The sequence below is a fragment of the Castor canadensis genome, chromosome 10, assembly GCF_047511655.1.
Source record: "Castor canadensis chromosome 10, mCasCan1.hap1v2, whole genome shotgun sequence".
NCBI lineage: Eukaryota > Metazoa > Chordata > Mammalia > Rodentia > Castoridae > Castor > Castor canadensis.
The window spans coordinates 136,708,654-136,730,794 of record NC_133395.1 but is presented as its reverse complement, the minus strand read 5'-3'; the positions used below and the strand labels follow the sequence as shown (position 1 = coordinate 136,730,794).

General features: G+C 46.5%; 1 non-coding gene across 1 annotated transcript; it reads right to left on the bottom strand.

Moving 5' to 3' along the window:
• Positions 1–20,814: 20,814 nt before the first annotated feature.
• Positions 20,815–20,996, bottom strand: LOC141413063 (U2 spliceosomal RNA). The gene has a single exon (XR_012437897.1). It is a non-coding gene; the product is annotated as a U2 spliceosomal RNA (small nuclear RNA).
• Between the last annotated feature and the right edge of the window lie 1,145 nt (positions 20,997–22,141).

Here is a 22,141-nt window from a genome sequence, read left to right as displayed (position 1 = left end):
GTAATGAAGAGGAGCTCAGACCTGAGTGAGCATCAGAATCGCCAGGTGTGCACACTGCACACACAGATTTCCTGGCTCTAGACACTCTGATCTAATCTGTCTAGGGGAGAGTCCAGGAGTCTGTATTTTCAGAAGGCCCCAGGCAGAGCTGCCATCAATCAGTAGAAAATGGTGACCCTAGCGGTTGGTAAAGTGTTTACCCATTTCTATATCAGTTGGCAGGAAGACATTGTCCTGGGGGCCTTGACCAACTGAATCAGGCTTGCCTGGGATGTCCAGGTTTCAGCAACAAAAGTCCCACATCCTGGGCACAGCACAATTGGTCACTGTGCCTGAGTATCCCCTGACACCCCAACACCCTGGTCTTTCCCAAATCTGTCATGGTTCAGAAACCAGAGAGTTAATACTTTGCATAGGATTGGGCCTCCCAGATTGTACCTGCTATCAGTCCTGATTAATGAATGTCCCCAACCTTTCTGTTGTTAAATATTTTTAATATCACCTCTGACCCACGTGACTCTAATGTGGTGATCTTCAGACAACTCAGACAGAAATACCGATTCAGTTGTCTGATACCAGAGTAGGCACAGAGATTTTCCCACAATGCAATACAGGAAACAGTGATAGATGGTCAGCGTGGGCCAGGAACTGTTTAAGAATTTTATGCAAATTAACTCATTTAATTCTCACTATAATACTAAAAAGTGAGTACTATTACTACCCCTCCATTATACAGATGAGAAAACTGAGGACTAGAGAATTTGAGTAATTTGCCCAAGAGTGCATAGATAGTTAAGGGGAGAGGTGGGATATGCACTCTTGGGTAAATTACTTGCTCTCTCTCCATCTCTCTCTCTCTCTCTCTCTCTCTCTCTATATATATATATATATATATATACACATTTATTTATTTATTGTTTGTGTATGAAACTGGGGTTTGAACTCAGGGCCCCACACTTGCTATGCAGACACTTTACCATTTGAGCTACGATATACCCAGCCCAGAGACAGGATTTGAATTCGGCTGTGCTCCAGAGCTGGGCAGGCAAGCCCAGACAAATGTCCACATATAGCAGGCTGTCCATTCCAGTCAAAGCCTCAGAAAACCCTGGCCTTCTGCTACACAAACACAGCTCCCATCTTGCTTTGGGCTTCTGGTGTCCAGATTTGAGTCAGTGATGCACGGTGCAAAGGCTTCTGGCCTGAGGGCAACACTGAATTCGTCCTCCTGCTAATTGCTGTCAGAGAAGACGTTTTTCAGTTCTTGTAGCAGCTCTCCTCTCATGGCAGCAAACTCTGAATACCAACCACATTTAGGAGCGAGGGACTGAAGCATATGTCAGAGCCAGAGAGAGGAACGAGTGACAGCCTTCTTCTGGAAAGGACTGTGTTTTTTTGCAGGCAGGGCTGCTTTTTAAATGAACTTCTCTTCATTTTTTAGTCCACCTGTTACCAAACCAGATGGACCCAGCTAGCCTTTTCTTTCACAGGCTTCAAATAAAATGTAACACTCTCTGCGATTTAACCAAATTCCGCCCACTGACACTAGCTCCTTCTTTACCCAGGTGCTTCACGTCCTAGGCTCTTAGAGTCATAGAATCTGACACCTACGCACTGTGATATATACGACTGGGAACATGGAGGCCCATGGCGGATGCTCAGACTTTCATTGAGCCTTTCAATAAATGCTTCTTGGGCTCTCCCTATGCACCAAGCATCCTGCTCAGTCTGTGGATGTAGAGGAATCCTGGGAATCAGGGAAGGCATCACGAAAGAGAAAGTGCTGGCTCAAAATGGGGGAAGGGAACAAGCTTTCCAAAACAGAGGGGATGAGCTGTTGGAGTGGCTCAAGTGGTAGAGTGCCTGCCTACCAAAACAGAGGGAATTGTGTTTGCAAAGAAGCCTTAAACCTGTAAGAAACTGGTGGAATCATGAGAACAGAAGTATTAGTTGAAAACAACCTAAAGAAGGAGGAATTTATCTTAACTCAGTTTGAGAGGGTTTTGTCCAAGGTTGGTCGGACCCATTACTTTGGGCCCTCAGTGACACAGAACATCATGGCGAGGGGGGCATGATGGAGCAAGGAAGCAGAGAGAGAATGACAGGAAGAGGTCAGGGACAAGATATCTTCAAAGTTATGCCTTCATTGACCTAATTCCTCCAACCCCTAATAGCCCCACCTCCTAATAACTCATTCAGTGTTAATTCATCAATGGATTTCTTTTTTTGGCAGTACTGGAGCTTGAACTCAGGACTCACGCTTGCTGGGCAGGCTCTCTGCCAGCCCTCTATTCATCAATGAGCTAGCCCTCTTGATCCAATCACCTCACAGTAGCACACCAGCTGGAGGTCAAGCCTTCAACACCTGAGCCCTTTTATATCCAAATCCTAACATCAGGAATGCAATCAGCAGCTGCAGAGGCAGGCAGAGGACTAAGAGCTGTTGGCCTTGGTGAAAGATTTGGACATTCTCCTGAGGATACTGAAATGTTTCCAGCAGAGGGGTAACACAGTTGGATCCACATTTTTAAAAGACCCTTCTAACTTACACCTGTTCGGTAGCAAAGACAGAGCTTGGCCTCAAATTCAGATCTGTCATCTCTCCGGCCAGTGTTCTTTGTCACCAGCCTCTTGTATTACCTGCTTCATTCTGTGTCTAAACCCTTCGCCCATTCCCCATCTTCCATATTGCCAAAGATGAGATGGAGTTCAACAGCTGGTCCAGATAAGACGGCCTGAGCCAAAACCCAGTTCTCTTATGTCTAATTGCGTGGTCTTGGGAAGTTAACTAACATTTCTGGGCCAGCATTTCTCATCTGTCAAATGGTAATAAAAACCAACCTCTAATCATTTTTAGCACAATTTACAAATGTGAATTTACAGATGTTAATGTGTTAGACCTAAAAACCATTACTCAATAAATAGGAACTCTTTTCATGGCAACTCCCTTCTCTGGGGGGAGCCAAAGATTTTTGCTGAAGTTTTCCTGTTCACATTTTCTTAGTTTTCCAAGAAGGAAGTAGTCACTGCTTTTTGTTTTCCCAGACAGCCTTCTTATCTTCTTCAGTCTGGCTACAGGGAAGAGGGTGTAACCCAGGCCTGGCCAATCATAACACTCCATTCTTCATCCAAGGAGGAGCCAATTATCATTCTTGCCTGGGGTCGATAAGCAGATAGCAACAGAAAAGAGGTTCTTTCTTGTAAAGCTGGGGATGCTGGTGCCATAGGCTCAGAGGGCCAGAGGCCAGCATGCATGAGGCAAGAGAACATTGCTGAGAGCCAGGTAAACAGTTTGAGCGGCACAGAGGTTGCCAGGTCAAGTCCCTGCAGCCATAGTTACTGCATCTCTTTTTGCAATTCTGTGAACTATCTCAGGAGCCCCTAGAACCCTTCTTGCCTTAGCCATGTTGAGAGGTGTTTTGACACTTGTAACCAAGAAGAGTTCTGACAAATATTCAAGGTCATAGGCAATTCTGAATCATCTGCTTAGAGCCCCAAAGTTCAGAGAAGCCTCAAAAGGTAATTCAAGCCAGTAGTTTAAAACAACACAACATCTTTTCAAATCTTTGGGAACCCAAATGGATCAAACAGACGGAAGAGGAATCAGTGTTGTAGCAATAAGAGGGTGGAGACCCTGAGGCCTGCCCACCACACCCTGGCATCTGTCTAATCCAACTTCTGACATCAGGAATCACTTTGACCACATCTTTGACACCTGGTCATCTAGCCTCAGATTGAACACGTCCGCCACGGGCAGCTGACTAGGCCTTGAGGCAGTTCACTTCCGCTTTCATACTTCTCTGATAGCAAGACAGTTCCTCATCTGTGTCCTGGTAACATTCACCCATGAGCCCTAGTCCCCCTGGGGGAGCTTGGAGGGAGGGTAGAGAGAAGGAGAAACAGCTCATTAAATACACCTTTCCTTCGTCAGCCCTTGCTGAAAACAGTTTTCACGTGCCACTTGGTTACCAGCGTGTGCGTCCTTGGTTCCTTTTGACTGTTCCTCATGGGACCTCATGTCCAGCTGGTGAGATGCCTGAAATAGGCAGCCTGCTGTTCAAGGTGTGATTTAAGGAGTGACACAAAGACAGAAGGCTTAGAATTGGAGAAAGAATTTCTTAAAACACACACAACAGAAGTTTACGGTGGCCCAATTTCTTCCTATCTACGGGTGCCATTTCTCCTGTGTCAGGCACTGGGTTCAGTGCTAACCACACCTATTCCCCTATAGCCCTCACAAGATGCCCATGAAGTCGGGGACCATGTTTACCCCCATTTAAAAGTTGATGAGGAGTTGAGTTCATTCTCTGTCCTCCTGCAAGACCCAATTGCAGTGGTTCTTATGGCTGTCGCCTGGAATAAAGTCTGTCTTTATTTATATAAACAAAAGGCTTTAAAAAGATGAAACCCAGAGAGGTGACAGGAGCCAATCTGCTGCAGCACTAGGATTTGCATCCAGGTCTCACCTGATGCCAAAATCCGGGTGTTTCTCTGTATTTGTATGAAAAGACATGACTTTGCTACTGACATTCTAGCCCTGGAAAAGTACTCAAAAGGAACCTGGAGAGACAGCACTTCTGCAGATAATTCTCACAGACATTTTATCACTGTGGTCAGGATACAAGGCAGCCACCTCCTTTGTTTTGAAGCCTTTTTAAACACACCACAGTCTTTGCATGTTAGAGACGATTTAATCTGTTATTTGAGTGAGCAGTCAGGAGGACTCGGGTCTGTGGGCTTGCAAGGATGAGGCATGACTGCCGGCGTGACCAAATTGATTGCAGTTATCTGGCTTCCCGTTTCTCTTGTCTGCAGACAGAGGCTCTCTGAGTTTTTACCACCAAATCCTACTGCTGAGTGCCATTGGGTACCTAAGAAGGAGAATCTGGGGAGCAAAATGTGAAGGGACCAGCCCTGGGCACCTTGGAGCCTGTGATGTCACCCGAAGGGAACTTGACCTCTGGTTTCTGCTTCCTAGTGCTAGGAACACAGCTGTCTTGCAGGACTGAGTCTGATGTTTTTGTAAAATGTTTCAGGTATGAATTGTAGCGGTGCTCACAGCAATGATATTCTTTGTGTGTGTGCGCGCACTGGGATTGAACCCAGGACCTTGCATACATCAGGCAAGTGTTCTACCACTAACCAATAATAATATACGTGGTAAGTTTTATTGAACAATTGCTACACCCAGGCAGGCATGTCATCTCATTCAGCTCCTGCAATCTGCCCAGCAAGCAGGGACTGCTATGACTCCACTGTAACGGACATGATCACTGAGGTCTGGGGGTACCCAAAGTCACCCATTTGTAAATAGCATGGTTGACGTTTGAACTCTGGCAATCCAACAGGGCCCAGCTATCTTCCTCTATTAAATGAAAACAGTAGGTTTAAAAGTAGCAACAAAAAGGAGCAAAGCACTGATACGGCAACATGAATAACTCTCAGAGTAATTACGCCAAGTGAAAGGGACCAGACAAAAGAGCATGGTTTCATTTACAAGATACATAAATGTATGAAACTGATAAATTCCAGACTTTATAAAATTCTGGAACAAGTGACAAAAGCAGATCGGTGATTGCCAGGGGAGTAGAGGGCCAAGGGAGAGGCATTCTGAAGGCATGAATAGCTTTGAGAGGGAAGAGGTCTTTGTCTTGCCTGCACTCATGGTTCCCTGGTGTATATGATTGTCAGAACTCATCATATTATGTAGTTTAAATGTTTATCATTTGCAATATGTCAGTTATACCTCAGTAAAGCTTAAAGCTGGGTGCCGGTGGCTCACACCTGTATTTCTCTAGCTACTCAGAAGGCAGGATTGTGGTTCGAAGCCAGCCTGGGCAAATAATGTGTGAGACCCTATCTCAAAAAAAACCTATCACAGAAAAAGGGCTGGTGGATTGACTGAAGGTGTGGGCCTGGAGTTCAAACCCCAGTACCACAAAATAACTAAAAATAAAGCTTAAACACAAGTATGAATGGCAGGCCAAGTGCCTCAAGTGGTAAAGCACCTGCCTAGCAAGCATGAGGCCCTGAGCTCAAACCCCATTACTGCCAGTAAATAAATAAACCAGAATGACTTAATTTTAAGGAGAAATTATATATTCATATATGCATATATTATGTAATATTACTAATAACCCAGTATATGTAAAATAACATATTAATATATCACTAGCATGTTTTGATGTAATTTATTATATTTTTACATTAAATCTCTTAACATGATTCACAAGGTGATCTGTTTTCCTGACCCCTACCCAGTGTCATTTCTCACCCCCTGCCCTCTGTGTGGGACCACAGGGTATTACTTTATTTTTTTCCCTCACTGCTGCACTCTCTTGCTTGCTGGTTTTCCATGTGCTGTGAATTCCCTCTGTCTGGGGCACTCTCTGACCCTCTGCCATCTCCTCTTGATTCTTTAGGCCTCAGCTAAAGATGCAGTCCACAGTTCTTCCTCTTTGGCATTAAAATAGTTTAATACATTTTCCCAATCATCACCTTATAAGTTTAATGAGAGCAAGAGATCTGGGATCTTCTGTTCCTGATACCTACATACCATCATTTTAAACAGAGCATATGTGATTAATAGTCTCCAGTATGCAGACCTGCATAACATTAAGGATGATTCTTAAAATGACACAACACAAACTGGTTACAAATACAACATTTAATCTGGGTATGGTGGCATATGCCTGTAATCCCAGCACTCAGGTGGTGGGGTGCAGGAGGATCTCAAGTTCAAGGCCTGTCTGAGCCACATAGTGACCAGCTTGGAATACACAGGGAGACCCCATCTCAAGTCCCCACCCCAGCCTTGTACATTCTAGGCAAGCATGGTGTCACTGAGCTACATTCCCATTATGTGGACCTTCCTCTAGCCAAGCACCGAGTGCTCTCCAAGGTAGACTGTACCTGCAGAGTACACAAGGTAGTTGCATGCTTTCCTTGATCAAATAAGGGGATTTAAGAATTTTTGTAGGAAAAGACCCACCCAAAGTAAAGGTGGGTAGAGTGGTAGAGAAATATGGAGAGAGAGACTGGGGCCTGAAGAAGGGGCTAGGAGATGATTCCTGGTTAAGAACTGGATGTGTATGCAGGGGCAGTGTAGGAAGCAGAGGGTCTGCACCCTATTACAAGAGGGAGTTTTTGGAAAGCTTGCCTTTTGAAAGGCAAGGAGGTGGTGTTGCACCACCTTCGTGTGGGAGCTGAGCAGGCAGAGGTTCAGCAGTCGCCTGAGGTGGAGACAATGGAAGTAGAATGATCAGAAAGGGACTGGGCCTGTGTGGGCTGAAAGAATACCGAGTCCCAGGAACTACCAGGACACCTGAGCTGCCTGAGGAGGGAGCAGGGGCCCTCCCTCATGTTTCATGTTCCAAGGAGCAGACAAGGTCCTAGCAGTGACCTTGGCTAAACAGAGCTGAACTGTTGCCACCATTCACCTTAGAACCACTTGGTCCAAGTCACTTAGCATCCCTGAACCTTAACTTCCTTTTAAAATGGGTTTATAACAACATCTGCATCACCTCTGCTGCAGAGCTCCTGCCAGGCGCAACTGAGGTGATGTCTGAGACAGGAGAACCAGAAAAATGGGAGGTACCAGGGACAGTGAATATTTAAGTGGTCTGAATGACAAGTGGTACAATGACTACTGTAACCGAAGCTAGGCTGGGCATGGTGGCTGAGGCAGGAGGACCGAGAGTTTAAGGCCAGCCTGAGCTACATGGTAAGACCCTGTCTCAAAAGCAGCAACAACAACAAAACAACATTCCTACCTCTTCTCAGAGCTGAGATTTGCTTTGCTTGAACCAGCACAAAATATTGGTATGTGCCTGCGCATGTTTAATTTGATTTGATTTCTGACAGGTAAAAAAATTGTCACCAGTTGTGGTGGTACACCTATAATCTCAGTGCTTGGGAGGTTGATTCAGGAGGAACAGAAGGATCAAAACTTTGAGGTCAGTCTGGTCTTTAGAACAAGACCCTGTCTCAAACAAACAAACAACACAGAACAGAGCGATAACAGCAAAAAGCCACATTTCCCATGTCACCCTGGTTTCAGGCTTCTCTCAAGAAATAGGAAGGTTGGACAGCAAAAGGCCCTCAATCAAACATGGCAGCCACAAGTAAAAGTTGAGTAACGGCTCCCCCCTTCCACTGGTCAAGTTGGTTCCTCTTCACCAGAATCCACAGGCTCTCCAGTTTGTGGGTCCTGCCTGACTTCTGGAGCCATTTGAACTTGTAATCCCTTTTCTGGCAGTAGAACCCAACTGGCAGAGTTTTCACAACATCAGTCTTCTCTCTTCCCTTCTGTAAGTGGAAAGACCCAGTGTAGAGATGCATTTTTCCACTGATGTAAATTATATTACCACCCCAATTTAGATAGCAGAAGCAGTTACAAGTAGTTTGGTTTTAAATACATTTTTCCACCCTACTGCGAAAAAAAAAAATATTGTATGACATATTTAGAAATCCTCCACCCCACCCCCTGTAACGGTCTCATTTTTTGACACATGAAATTCCCGCTGTGATAGATTCAACGAGCTACCATGCATTCTAAGATCTGAGGATAACTGTAGCTAGTTGTAGAATTGTGGCTGAGCGAGTTTAATATGTCGTGAGTAGGGTTTAGCAATGTAGCCCCCAGTTCCTATGAATCCCTGGCACTATTTTTCCCTACCCCTCCCAATTTGCAAATAGTTGGACCCGAGGTTTTCCCCCAGGAACAGAGATGGTCCTAGTTGTATAAACTTTCTCTCTCATTGCTGACATGGCACAGACATCTGAGCTGCTGTCCTCTCAGGGGTCCCAGTCATGCCCCATCTCCAAGAACGGCCAAAGCCCAGAGCTTTGTCACAATGTGGTTTTTAGACTAGCACATAGCATCATTTGGGAACTTGCTAGCCGTGAGTTTCAGCCTCACCTCAGGCCTACGGAATCCAAATCTGTGTTTTAACAAGTTGATTCATCAGCACATTCAAAATAAAACAAGGTAATTTCTTTAGTAAAAAGAACTATAAAGTAAATAAAAGAGGGTGATATGACAGTGACAGTGATGCTACTTTACATAGAGCAGCTGTTCTAAAATGTTTGGATCTTAGGACCCGTTTATACTCTCAATTGAGGGAATCCAATGAGATCTATTGAGGTAGGTGGTATCCATCAGTATTTACCATATTAGAAATTAAAACTAGTCCCCCTTGTACTATTAATGAGTGCTAATAAAAGCAGTAAAGAAATTAAGACAACTAAAATTTAAAAATACATGTAATTTATTTAAAAGCTATGCAATAACATGTGTCTCATGAAAATAGCTGTATTTTCTAAAACAAAAATAACCAATGAGAAGCATTGCATTGCTTTACACTTTTGCAAATCTCTTTCCTGTTTGTCTTAATAGAAGATCACCACATACTCGGGTCTGCTTTTGCATTCAGCCTCTTGTAGCATCACCTGTCATGTGATCTTTGGGACACTCCAGGGTACATGTGGAAGACAAAGAATGAAACAGGTAAATATCCTCATAGTAGTGTTTGACTTTGCATATCCTTTGAAAGAGTCAGGGTACTGAGTCACACTTAGAACAGCTGATGGTCAGCAGCAGTGGAGAGAGAGGCCTGATAGGGAAGGCATCGCGTACAGCACAGCCTCGGAGATAAGGAGTCAACTATTGAATGAAGGCTGCTCACTTTAAACACATAAAGAGCTGAACGTGGGGCTCGCAGCTGTAATCCCAGCATTGGGGAGGTTGAAGCAGGAGGACTGCAAATTTGAAGCCAGTCTGGGCTCCATAGTGAGGCCCTATCTCAAAACCAAACAAAAAACTTGAAGGTTGTGCAGTGAGAATGTCAGTGTGAATTCTGGTACTGACTTGGTCCTAGAATATCTGCGGGACTATGAACAAGTCTCTTGCTCTCCCTGAACCTGTTTCCCAATCTGTTTTATGGGGAGGGTGACCCCTAACCTTCCAAGCCTAACCCCTCTCCCCAAGTCTCTGGGAGGTCCCAGTGGGAATTGGGAGCGATTCTCTATTTGCCCAGCAGAGGGCGATAGAGACCAGACCTGGCTGGACCACGTCCACCCCTGCGGCGGGTCACCTCCTCCCCTTCCAGACACAAGGTTCCCTCGTGATTGGGGCGGTTTCCTTGGCACCGGCTGGCATGAGGTATCCCAGGCCACATGGGCTGTCCCCGGGGAGCACCGAGAGTCCTTCACATTGACCCAAACATGGCCCGATCGGGATGCTAGATTCTCCCAGTCCCAGTCTAGGAAGGGCAGCGGATTAGCTTTGGTTTGGGCAAAGACACATTTCCAACCCCCGCCCCCTCTGGACCTGGGAACCACCCAGGAGCTGTTGACTCCTCACTGGGAAAACCGGGCGCGGTGGCCGGAAGGGAACAAGACGCAGCGCAGCGCAGCGCCAGCTCCCTGGGGACTCTGCCTGCCTGCAGGCGCGGGCGGCGCTTGCATCAGCGCCTGGCTGGGCAGGGACAGGGACAGGGACAGGGACAGGGGCCCGGCCACCCTCGACGTCAGCCGCTTTCCCAGAAGAATCCCACTTCCTGCGGCCAGGGGCCGGGCTGGGGGCGGGGAGGGCTGGTTTCTCAGGATGACACCACTCCTTGCTGCATCTCCTCCTTGCGCACTCTGTTGTCATGGAGACAGCAGCATCCTGGCAGCCCTTGGTTAAGGCTTACCCGCCCCCCCTCCCGGAAGTGACCTAGGGCAAGAAACCACTTGACTGCCAAAGGACACAGGCCACAGGTCCTGGATCTTCTCCTGGGGGCCGGGGTGCGGGGGTGCGGGGACCCTGGTGGGCCACCTTCCGTATTGTGCATGGCTGCCACGATTTCAAAACGTTCTGCTGGGAGGGATCTTAGAAACAACCCTGAGAACATCTAAGCCCAGGGAAGAGCCCTCAGACAGTGCGTGGTTGGCACAAGTGACTTTTCTGTCCTCTGTGGTTTGGGTTTTTTTCTTTCTTTCTTTCTTTCCACGAGCAGGTTCTTAGGAATCTTTCAAGATTCGCTGGCCTCATCCACTCTCAATGAAGCAATGTTAGTTTTAATTCACTTTGGCAAACACTTATTGAGCACCCAGAATGTGCCAAGAGAAAGGGGGGCTAATAATTATAGTAGCCAGCATGGAGGGAGCACTTGCAAAGCTGCACAGATGTGAACTCGCTTCATCTTCATCCTGACCGTGACCTTACCACATCGCTGTGTTACAGACTTATCTAGTTAATGTGAGACCTGCTAGAAAGTAAAGCCAGATCTGAGACCTGAGCCATTACCAGGCACCTGGCAAAACATCCAGTCACATAAGAGACATGCCTTTTCCTCCAGAATGAACACGTTTTTACTGCACTGAGACCGAGCATGTAAACTCTATGTGTTAATAATTTGGTATTAAAACAAAAATAATCCTAAATGTAAACATACACAATAATAAGGGGCTGGAAGTATGGGTCAGTGGTAGATCCTTTGCCTAGTGGGTGCTAAGGCTCTGGGTTTGATCCCCAGCACTGTAAAAAAAAAAAAAAAAAGGAATATATAACTATAATAATAATTATTATCTAAATGCAGCTAACATTGATTAAATGCCCACTGTTTTCGAGGCACTGTGCTAAGCACTCGACACTGATGATAACATTGAGTACTCACAACTCCACGAGGTCAGTTCTGTTACTTTGGTTTTCACTTTACAGATGGGGAAACTGAGGCACACAAAGGTGGAGTAATTTGTCCAGTGTGCCACAGCTAGTGGATTAAGGCTTAGTAATTCATAGACTGATGTCTTGGACCACGGAAGGCTTTTGATACACTTTCGCTCTGTCTTGGAGCTAATGGTGAGAGTAGGGTACATACAAACACCCCAGGAAAACCTCATTTGTTTGGACCATTTTCCCATAAAATGTATTATAACTTAACAAGAGGCTAGGGTACGCTTCCTTTTTTCCTCTATTGGGGAAAAAAAAAAAACCTAAGCTAATACTACAAAGTGAGAACATTTTTGTGGGACATTTTAGAATTTAGATAGCACTTTTCTACCCACGATCTAACTTCATTACACCCCTGAGAAGTAGTCAGAATTGGTCATCTCAGCCCCAATTTCTGAGAGCATTTATAGAGAAGACTTCCAACTACTAATGAAAACAAGCTGTCCTTCCAACTACTAATGAAAACAAGCTGTCCTTATAGAGGACTGAAAATTAAACCTCCCACAATAGCCAACAAGTGGAAGCAACCCAGTTGTTCAACAAGTGAATGGATAAATAAATTGGAGTGTGTATACACAATGGATTATTAGTCAGCCTTGAAAAGGAATGAAGTACTGAAACACGCTGCAGTGGGAATGAACCTTGAACGAATGATGTTGAGTAAGTTGGACCCAGAAGGGTAGGAGTGTGGAATTCCATTTAGGATCTAGGAGATACCTAGACAGAGAAGTAGAACAGTCATTGCCAGGTCCTGGGAAGGTGGGAATGAGAAGTTCTTGTTTGATGTTAATAGAATTTCTACTCGTGATGGTGAACAAGCTCCAGAACTGGATAGTGGTGATGATTACACAGCATTGTGAATGTACGTAATGCCCCCAACATGTACACTTAAAAAATAGTTCAAAGCTGGGTGCCAGTGACTCATGCCTGTAATCCTAGCTACTTGGGAGGCTGAGATTGGGAGGATTGAAATTCAAGGCCGGCTTGGATAAATAGTTTGTGAGACCCCAATCTCCAAAATAACCAGAGCGAAATGAACTGGGAGTGTGCCTCAGGTGATAGAATGCTTGCTTTGTGAGCACCTGCTTTGCAAACATGAAGCCCTGAGTTCAAACCCCAGTCCCACCAAAAAAAAAAAAAGTTAAAGAGATAAGTTTTGTGTTGCATACATTTTATCAAGATGAAAAAATGTCATTTAAAAGAGAAAGTAAACCACATTAGCAATCTCCATTCTCATTCGACTATTTCTTGTAAAAGGAGATTTCTTGTGCCCTTAACCCAAGACCCATTTCTCAACGCTGCCTGAGTTGCAGCCTCTATTTGAAAGAAAACGTCATGCTTTTAAAAATAGCTCCTACCCGTGTGTTTTCCCTCCCCACAGGAGCCTCAGGTATTCCACATGAGCAGGATTTGGCTGGCAGGGAGAGAATCGGAGGTGAGTCACTGTTCAGCAGGTGATGTCATGATGGGGTGACCGGCTGCATGGAGCTGCCCTCCTAGCTTCTCAGCCTAGGGGTGGCCAGGTCACCAGCCGGCTGGGCTGGAAGTCTGGCTGCTCTTGGAGTGAGGTGCAGAGGGAGACATTCCTCTTTGTGACTCAGTGGCTCAACACCCCCAACAGATGGCTCCTTGGGTAACCAAAGCCAACCCCAATGTCGAGATGTGAACTGCCAAGTCCCAGTGTTTAAGGAAGAGACGGAAGACACACGGCCTCGGGAAGGGAGAGGAGAGGACTTGTTTTCTTCTTTGCTGGAATGCTAAATATCTAAGAAATGAAGAGATGGTTCTTCTTATCTTGACTCTCCTAATACAGCTCAGGAGACTAGCACACGGAACAGCAAATATTTATTGAATGATTATTACAAGAACGATCCCACACTATGGGTAAAAATGTGTATATCCTTATCGTCCACCAGCTCTGGTGTTCTCCAGCGAGGCATCAGAACTGGAGCTTGACGGATTTTCGTGGAATTGACACAGAGGTTTTGCGGACACCTCTGATCCTGACACAAAGAATCATGATGTGTATGCAGGTCATTCAAGGACTGTTCATGTTTGTATACTCATCCAGAATCATTAGCACCTTTATGTTGTTTCATATATACAAAATGAAAGAAAGCGAGAAAAAGAAAGTTCTTGTTTTATTAGCTTTGCCTTTTTTCCTCTTGAGTCTTTACACCGTTGAGTCAATCTGGTGTGATTTAGAGTACATAAGCCTTACTGTCAGACAAGCCTCAGATTAGTCAGTGAGGACTTTTGGTTGCAAGACAGATACTAAATCAAAATTAGCTGGAGAAGGAAAAAAAAAAAATCCAGCAGATGGCTTCAGGCATAGCTGTGTCCAGGTGATCAAATGATAATGTTAGAGATCTGTTGTTCTTTATCTTTCAACTGTACCTTCATGGACCCCCATGATGACAAAGAATCTTCCCAGGAGTGCTAGGCTTACATTCTACCAACTTAACCTCATCGGAAAGAAATCTTCCCTTTTAACAAAAATATCAGGATTAACTCTGGCCTGACTTGAGTCACACATTCGCCCCTGGGCTTACAGCTGTTGTTAAATCTATCACAGACTGAGAAAGAGATAGATACTGTTCCCAGAATAAAAGGGAATGGTTGCTAGGCAGACAAAAACAATAGGTGTCACTCCCTGTGTGTAAATGTATGCCTGTGGGAGAGAGGGTTTGTAGTTTATGTGCCACTTTCCTGCATTGTCACGCCCCAGTGAGTCAGACTTGAACCGTGGAATGTATGCATTCTGGACGCCTGAGCTGAAACTGGCTCTTCAGTAGCTGTGGGCCTCAGGGCAACTTGCTTAAAAGCAAGGGTGCTAGGAAGTACCGAGGTTTAAACGCTGGGCATGTGCTAGTGTTCCGTCAGTTATCCGTCTACTCCACAGCTCTGCAAAAGAGTTTTTCTTTCTTTCTTTTTCTGTTTTGGTGCTGGGAATCGAACCCATGGCCTGCTCTATCTACCACTGAGCTACACCCCCAGCCCTGCAAAGTACATTGTCTGCATCTGGCTAAAGGCCACACAAGTAGGTGGCCTACCCAAGGTCACAAAACTGGTAAGGGACATTCCAACTCAGGGTGTTATGGCTCTCTGGGTCCTGTAAAATGGGTTTGAGACAGGCAAGAAGGAGGTGGAGGAAGAGAAGAAGAAATAACAATAAGATGCATGGCTGGAGTGTAGCACGGTGGTAGGGCGCTTGCCTACTGTTCCGGGGGCCCTGGGTTTGATCCCCAGCACCATCAGGAAACGACATGGTAGAAAGTTCACGATATGTTCATTATGCTGACTCCAGTTTTCTTCATCTGTTCTTCTATTCTCTTCTTTCCTTCCCCAATTCCCGTCCTTCCCCTCTCCCTTTCACCTCTCCCCCCTTTCTTTCTTTTTTCTTGACAGTTCTGGGATTTGAACCCAGCACCTCCTACATGCTAGGCAAGTGCTCTACCCCTGAGCTACATCCTCAGCAGTCTTACTCATTTTTAAAACCCCACCCTCATATGTATGTCTGCCAACCCCCAGCCAGGGTCCCCAAATCCAGCATTCTAGCTAGACCAAGACCAGGTTCTAGCTCACTGACAAGGGGAAATCAAGGCAGGTGGAACTTTTTCCTCCCCCTGCCTCATGTCCACGTGCCCCCAGATCTCAGCTAGCAGGTTTTACCAATCTGTGTAACCTGAGTCCTCACTCCTGTGAGGTCCGAGCAACCCTCTCACACTCATCGTGACTTCAGCCTCACCTGACCCCTGCTTCACCCTTCCTCCAGCTCCTTCCTGTCCAGGGAGCCCTCCCAGAGGCCTGATGAAACACAAAGGAAGTGAGAACCAGGCTAAGCCCTGGGGTTTGGAGATAAGCACCTTCAATCGGACGTGTTGTAACCAGACATCAAGAGAATTTCAGAGGGGAGAGCCAGGCCTGACCCAGATCCTGCCTGGGGCTGGGGCGGCCTCCTGGACACAGATGGGGACAAGACCTACAACCAGTCTTGCTGAGAGTGGGGAATTGGGAAACCAGTGAGCAGTTTTTCTCGAGTGTTCTGGCCTTAGAACAGGAAGTCCACATGAGTGACAGAGCCACTCCTGTCTGCACGCTGTCCTCTAGGTGCTCACTGACTGCATGTGAGTGTGTGTAAGTGTTCTGCACATACCACCTGCTCTAGTTGGTGTGGTGACCTCACCTCTGCCCAGGCCCCAGCTGCTCCACAAGGGTCCCCCACAGGTAGGTATTGAAGCTGGGTGCAGGGTCTCTTCTCTTGGGACAGCATCCCTGGCAGCAAACTGTCTCTTATTCACCCGCTCCCCAACCTAAGGCTTAAATACAAAGAAAGTCAGATTCTGAGAAGGATTTTGTGAATTGAAGAGTGGAATTGGGCATGGTGTGTACTTCTGTAATCCCAGCATTTGGGAGGCAGAGGCAAGACAGTCACAAGTTTGAGACCAGTCCAGACTATCTTGTGAGTTCCAGACCAGTCTGAGCTACACTGCGAGACCTTGTCTCAAAAAACCCTAATAGATATTTATACATATAAAATAAAATAAATACATTTTAAATATTATAAAATCAAACAGGGAACGGTAGCCAGAGAGAAAAAGGACATGGTAACAAGTTCACACTTTTTCCCCCCCTCCAGTACTGGGGTTTGAACTCAGGGCCTACACCTTGAGCTACTCCACCAGCCCTTTTTTCTGATGGGTTTTTTGAGATAGGGTCTCCCAAACTATTTGCCTGGGGTTGGCTTCGAACCATGATCCTCCTGATCTTTGCTTTGTGAGTAGCTAGGATTCAGGTGTGAGCCATTGGCACCCGGCAAAAAATTGTCATTTTTTTCTTTCAGGACTGGGGTTTGAACTCCGAACTTCACATTTGCAAAGCAGGCACTCTCCCATTTGAGCCTTACCCCCAGTCCAAGTTCACACTCCTTAAGTACCACCTCCAATCCTGAAGGAATGTAATAATACCCATTTCATGGAGGAGGAAACTGAGACTCAAAGGCTTACTTAACAAAGCAGCAATGTCTTCTCATTGAACTATTTTATTTCGTGGATTTGAGTTACTCCAAGATGCCTCGCAGCCAGGCACTCTGATGTCCTCGTGCTGTGCTTCTTAAGACTTAAGTTCCACCGGGAACGCATGGAACTGCAGACTCTAAGTCAGTAGGTCCTCATATCCTAAGGTTTATTTTGTCCCCTTTGGTGCTGGGGATCAAACCCAGGGCCTTGTGCTCAGGGGCTACCACAGAGCTGTACCCCGAAACCCAGATCCAGATGCTGCCTCCCCCCTTTTTTTTTAAGTGGGGGGTGGAGTGGCCTCATAAATTGTACCACCCAGCCACTCCCCCAGCCAGATCCTGCATCTCTGGCTGTTCCCAGGTGACGCAGGTCCTGCTGGCTTTGCCCACTCTGAATAGCAGGCTGCAGTCTCAGGCAGTCTTCATCACGGGATTGGAACAGCAGATACTAATTCACCATGCAAGCAGCCATGGCAGGTGGTCTACCAGAATGAGATGAGTTGAAGTGTAAGATATGCACCAAAATTTGAAGACTTTCTAAAAGTAAAAGAATGTAAAAGTTCTCATAAATAACTTTTTGGATTGATTATATGATCAAACAATAATACTTTGGAGTCACAGTACAATGTATTTTTTGTTTATTTTTTGGCAGTACTGGGGTTTGAACTCACAGCCTCACACTTGCTAGGCAGATACTCTACCAGTTGAGCTACTCCACCCTCTCTTTTGAGTTGGGTATTTTCGAAATAGGGTCTCATGAACTATTTACCAGGGCTGGCTTTGAACTGCAATCCTCCTGAGATTACAGATGTGAGCCATCAGCACCCAGCTGTTTTTTGCGACACAATCTTCTCTAGGTAGCTCAGGTTGGTTTGTAGCTCGTGTCCTCCTGCCTCAGATTCCAGAGTGCTGAGATTATAGAAGTACTTCACCATGCCCATCCAAATAAAATACACTTAAAAAATATTTCATGGGCTGGAGGAGTGGCTCAAGTGGTACAGCGCCTGCCTAGCAAGCATGAGGCCCTGAGTTCAAAACCAGACCCCACAAAAAAAAAAATGTTCACGTCAGCCGTCAGTGGCTCACACCTGTAATCCTAGCTACTCAGAAGGCAGAGACCAGGAGGATTAGGGTTCAAAGCCAGCCCAGGCAAATAGTTCATGAGACTCTATCTTGAGAAATCCTTCACAACAGAAGGTAGAGTGGCTCAAGGAGTAGGCCCTGAGTTCAAACCACAATACCTCAAAAAAAAAAAATGCAGGGGGCATAGCTCAAGTGGTTAGAGCACCTGGCTAGCAAGCTCCAAACAAATTCAAACCCCAGTACTAGCAAAAATAAATGAATTAATAAAAATAAATATATCACTTGTATCTTTTTTTTAATGGCGATGGGGATCAAACCCAGGGCTTCATGCATTCACTCTACTACGGGGTTACACCCAGTCTTCACTGTCTTTTCACTTTTTAAATGTAGCTACTGGAAGACTGAAAGTGATTCATGTGGCTGGCATTACATTTTTAGCAAAGGGCTGTGGTAGGGAGCAGTGGTTCTAACCAGGCTGGGGTGATTTGGGTCCCCAGGGGATATTTGGCAATGTTTGGAGACATTTTTGCTCTGGTTGTCATAACTGCTGGGGTTGCTACTAGCATGTGGTGTGGAGAGAGCAGGGCTGATGTGGTAAACATGCATCAGGGCACAGAACAGCTCCTCACAGCCGAGGGCCAGCAATGTCGTGGAGGAGGAGTTCCAATCCAGACTCATCCTCACCTGTCTGGGAACGCCTGTTTATTTTCTGTCCACCCGTCTTTGCCACTCAGTTAGGATGCAGGCAGGGTGGGTCAGGAGCTGGCCTGTCCCCGGCCGCCTGGAGCCCTCTGCGCCGTGACTGCCTTGCTTTCTCGCCACTGGAGCTGGCCACGCGGGTTGAAATCACCCGTGCAAATCAGCCCAGGCCGACAGCCCCGTCTAAACGCCCAGCTCCTGGCTGATGCCCACACAAGGGCAGGTCTATCAGTCCATCAATTGGCAGGCGTGGGGACGGGAACTGTTCCTGGGAGGCCGATGGGGCGGCTGCTGAGGAATGGCACCCGGGGACATGTGGCCCCGCTAATGCACGCCTTTGCCCAGCCCCTGCCCCGGTGTGGGGCCCAGACCTTGAACTTCCCAGAGCCACCTCCCAGCCCTGTCCCTTCGCAAGAGGCCGCTGGGTGGGGAGGGCGAGGCCACTGAACCACGCGGGTCCACCCAGGGCGTGCAGGGGGCCGGAATCGGCGCAGATTAGTTTCCCTTGTTCACAGAGCTTTAATCTTCCGTCCAGTCTTGGGAGCCACTGTTCTGTGCCTTCTCCCTTTCCCCGCCGTCCCTCCCCGGGGCGGGGCCCTGTCCTGGTCACCGGGCCGGGTGACCCGGCTGGGGAGGGAAGCCCCTCTTCCTCTTCTGCAGGACGGGGGAAGGGAGAAGGCGGTAGAGAGCAAAGGCATCTTTAAACCTTTGAGCCTTTCGGTCACCATCTCAGAGTGACCCAGCATCATTCCTGACTTTTTTTGTTTTGTTTTTTTTTGGCTTACTAGGGGTTGAGCCCACCGCCATGTGCCACATAAGCCACGCACCCCTTATTAAAATTTTCTTTCTGTGATGGGGTCTCAAAAAGCAGCCTTTGCTGACCTAAAACTCCTTATCCTCCAGATTTAGCCTCCAGGGTGCTGGGATTACAGGTGTCTAACACCACGCCCTCACTCCATTCCAGACCCTCCTGCCACCTTCTTGCCTCCCAGACCAACCTATCTCTTTGCCCCATTGGGCAAGTGGTTCCCCATCTTCCCTCACTGTGCCCCCTCTTGAACTTTGGGCATGTTCAAGTTAACTTTCACCTTCTCATTCCGTTCTTCCAGAGTTTTCTAGAGCAGTGCTTATAAGCATGTGTGGTAGATCACATATGTGGAAGGTTACTGTGTGCCCTTGGGCAAGTTGCTTACCCTCCCTGTGCATCATCTCCTCTTCTGCAAAGAAGAGAATAACTGTGGTCCTACATTGATAGGGTGATGGTGCAGGTTAAATGAGAGTGTACAATGCTTGACACCTTGAAAGCACCAAGGAAAAAAAGTCCCCTGCCATCATCATGTTGGGAACCTGTTCCCACTCATGTTTCAGCAACTGCCTCAGCTGTCACCCTCTTCCAGGAAGCTTTCCCTGGTTCCCTCCCTTGAAGGCCGAGATAACTGCCCCTCCTCTGGTTCCTGACTCATTCTGGGCTCTCTTTGGTCACCACTCCTAAGGCCTGTGTGGTAACTGCCTGTTTACTTGTCTAGCTCCTCTCAATAGATAGCATTTCCTCTAGTCTAGAGGTTGGAAACAGACCACCTGCTCCCCCAAACCACAGGTGTGCTTTACCTAGACTATAGGGAAGTGTTAATTAAAAAAAAATTTTTTTTGAGTCAGGGTCTCCCTATCTAGCCCAGGCTGGCCTTTAATTTGTAATCCTACTGCCTCAATCTCCCAAGTGCTAAAATTATAGATGTGTAGCACCACACCTCACAAATGGGAAAAAACTTAAGTTGGATGTTGAACTTTGCAAATTGGGTGATTCTCTTAAAAAAAAAAAAAAAGCCTATTTTTTAAGAATCCAAATGTAAAGGTTTTTTAAAAAATTGGATTGATTTTCCATAAAAATCTGGATTTATGGCTTATTTAGAAAATCATAAACTATGCATATAAACCACTGTCATCCCTCGTACCTGCAGGTGTGTCACTGTCACGTGACTGGCTCTTACTTTCCTGCAAACCTCCCTGGGCCCTATTGTTCACAGTCTGCCCCAGAAGAAGGTGAGCACAGAAGCCAATCATGTAAATCAGAGCACCCTTGAGAGTTAAGAGAGGGTGTTATTAGTAACCGCAAATAAACCACATAGCCCAGGGAAAGCTGGGACATCACACCTCAGCTACAGAGTAGGGGTCTTAGTCATCTTTGGGTCCCACACAGCACCCTTCTTGTCACATAAGTACTCAATAAATGATAACCACATAACTTGCTTTTTTTTTCCCCCCAAAGGGCTGGAGGTCAAACTCAGGGCTTTTCTTTTTTTTTTTGTGCACTGTTCCTGGAGGTACTGCAATGCCAGGTCGAGGCATGGAGTGGACGGAGCAAGCTCCTATTCCATCTCCCTGTTCCAAAAATCCATTTAATATATTGTCCTCGGATAGAGGACGTATCAGATAGTAAACTGGTAAGAACACTTGATCTCAGCCAAAAGGCCGAGAAGCGCTGCTCAGGGCCTTTCGTACGCTATGTAGCCCAGGCTGGCTTGGAACTCACTATCCTCCTGAGCACTAGGATTACAGGCATGCACTGTCACGCCATGCCTGGCAGTCCAGCACTTCTTGAGCACTCCCTTAATGCATTCATTCACACAGCCCTCCCAAGAGCCCAAAGAGTTAGGGACTGTTACATGCATTTTGCAGACAAGAAAACTGAGGCACAGGTCTGTTAGCTGCCTGTCTCAACAGCACAAAGGGGGAAGAAACTAAGGAAGAAACTCAGAGTTTTTTCTGAGGGTAGCGGCTGCAATCTGAGTGTTGCTCTTGGCTCAAACAATAATGAACTCTTAAGGTTCTTTCCAGCTCCAAAGAAATTTCTTGATTTTTAAGATTTAAAATTCTTTTCCTCTTGTTTTCTCCGTTCTCTCCAGGTCTGACCCTCTTTTTATCCTTCCCCTCTTTCTTGGACCCCTACACTGAATTTCCTTCCCTCTGTCACACGCTTCTCTACGTATCTTTACATTTGATCTTAGACAAAAAGTGGAGAAGCCATCTTTCTGTCACTCTGTCTCTCTCTTGTCTCTAGTACACTCTGTCTCTCTCTTGCCCGTCTGTGTGTCCCGACTCTTTTTTTTGTCATCCCTCTGCTTCCTCTTCTGTTTTTTCTTTTCTCCTCCTTCTCTCTCTCTCCCCCTCCTCACCCACCATGACTGAACACTTTTGTGGTGGCAGAATATGTTTTCAGTAAATCCCTGCAAGTCAAACCCTGAGTTTTCCTGCACTTCCAGTGAGAACTGTGTAGACAGAGGCACAAAGACCTCCAGCTGTGAAATTCAGAATCCAGGGGGTGAGCCACCCCCTCCACCCTCCCGCCTGCGCCTCTGTGCTCACTGGGAACAATGAGCTGGACAGTGTCCTGCTGGCTTTCAGCAGACTCCTGCCCCAAGAAAGAAACTGGGCTGCACCAGGCTTTCCTTCCCCTGAGGACTGACAGGCCGACGAATCATGTTGCTTGCAAAGGAAGGATTACTGCAGTTTCTGTTTCACACATTGATCTCTCCAATGCAGATGTTCAAAGTACATGAAATGGGTGTCTTTGAGGACTGTTTTAGTCTTGGGATGTTATCTGGGAGCCAAGGAAAAGGGTTACTTTC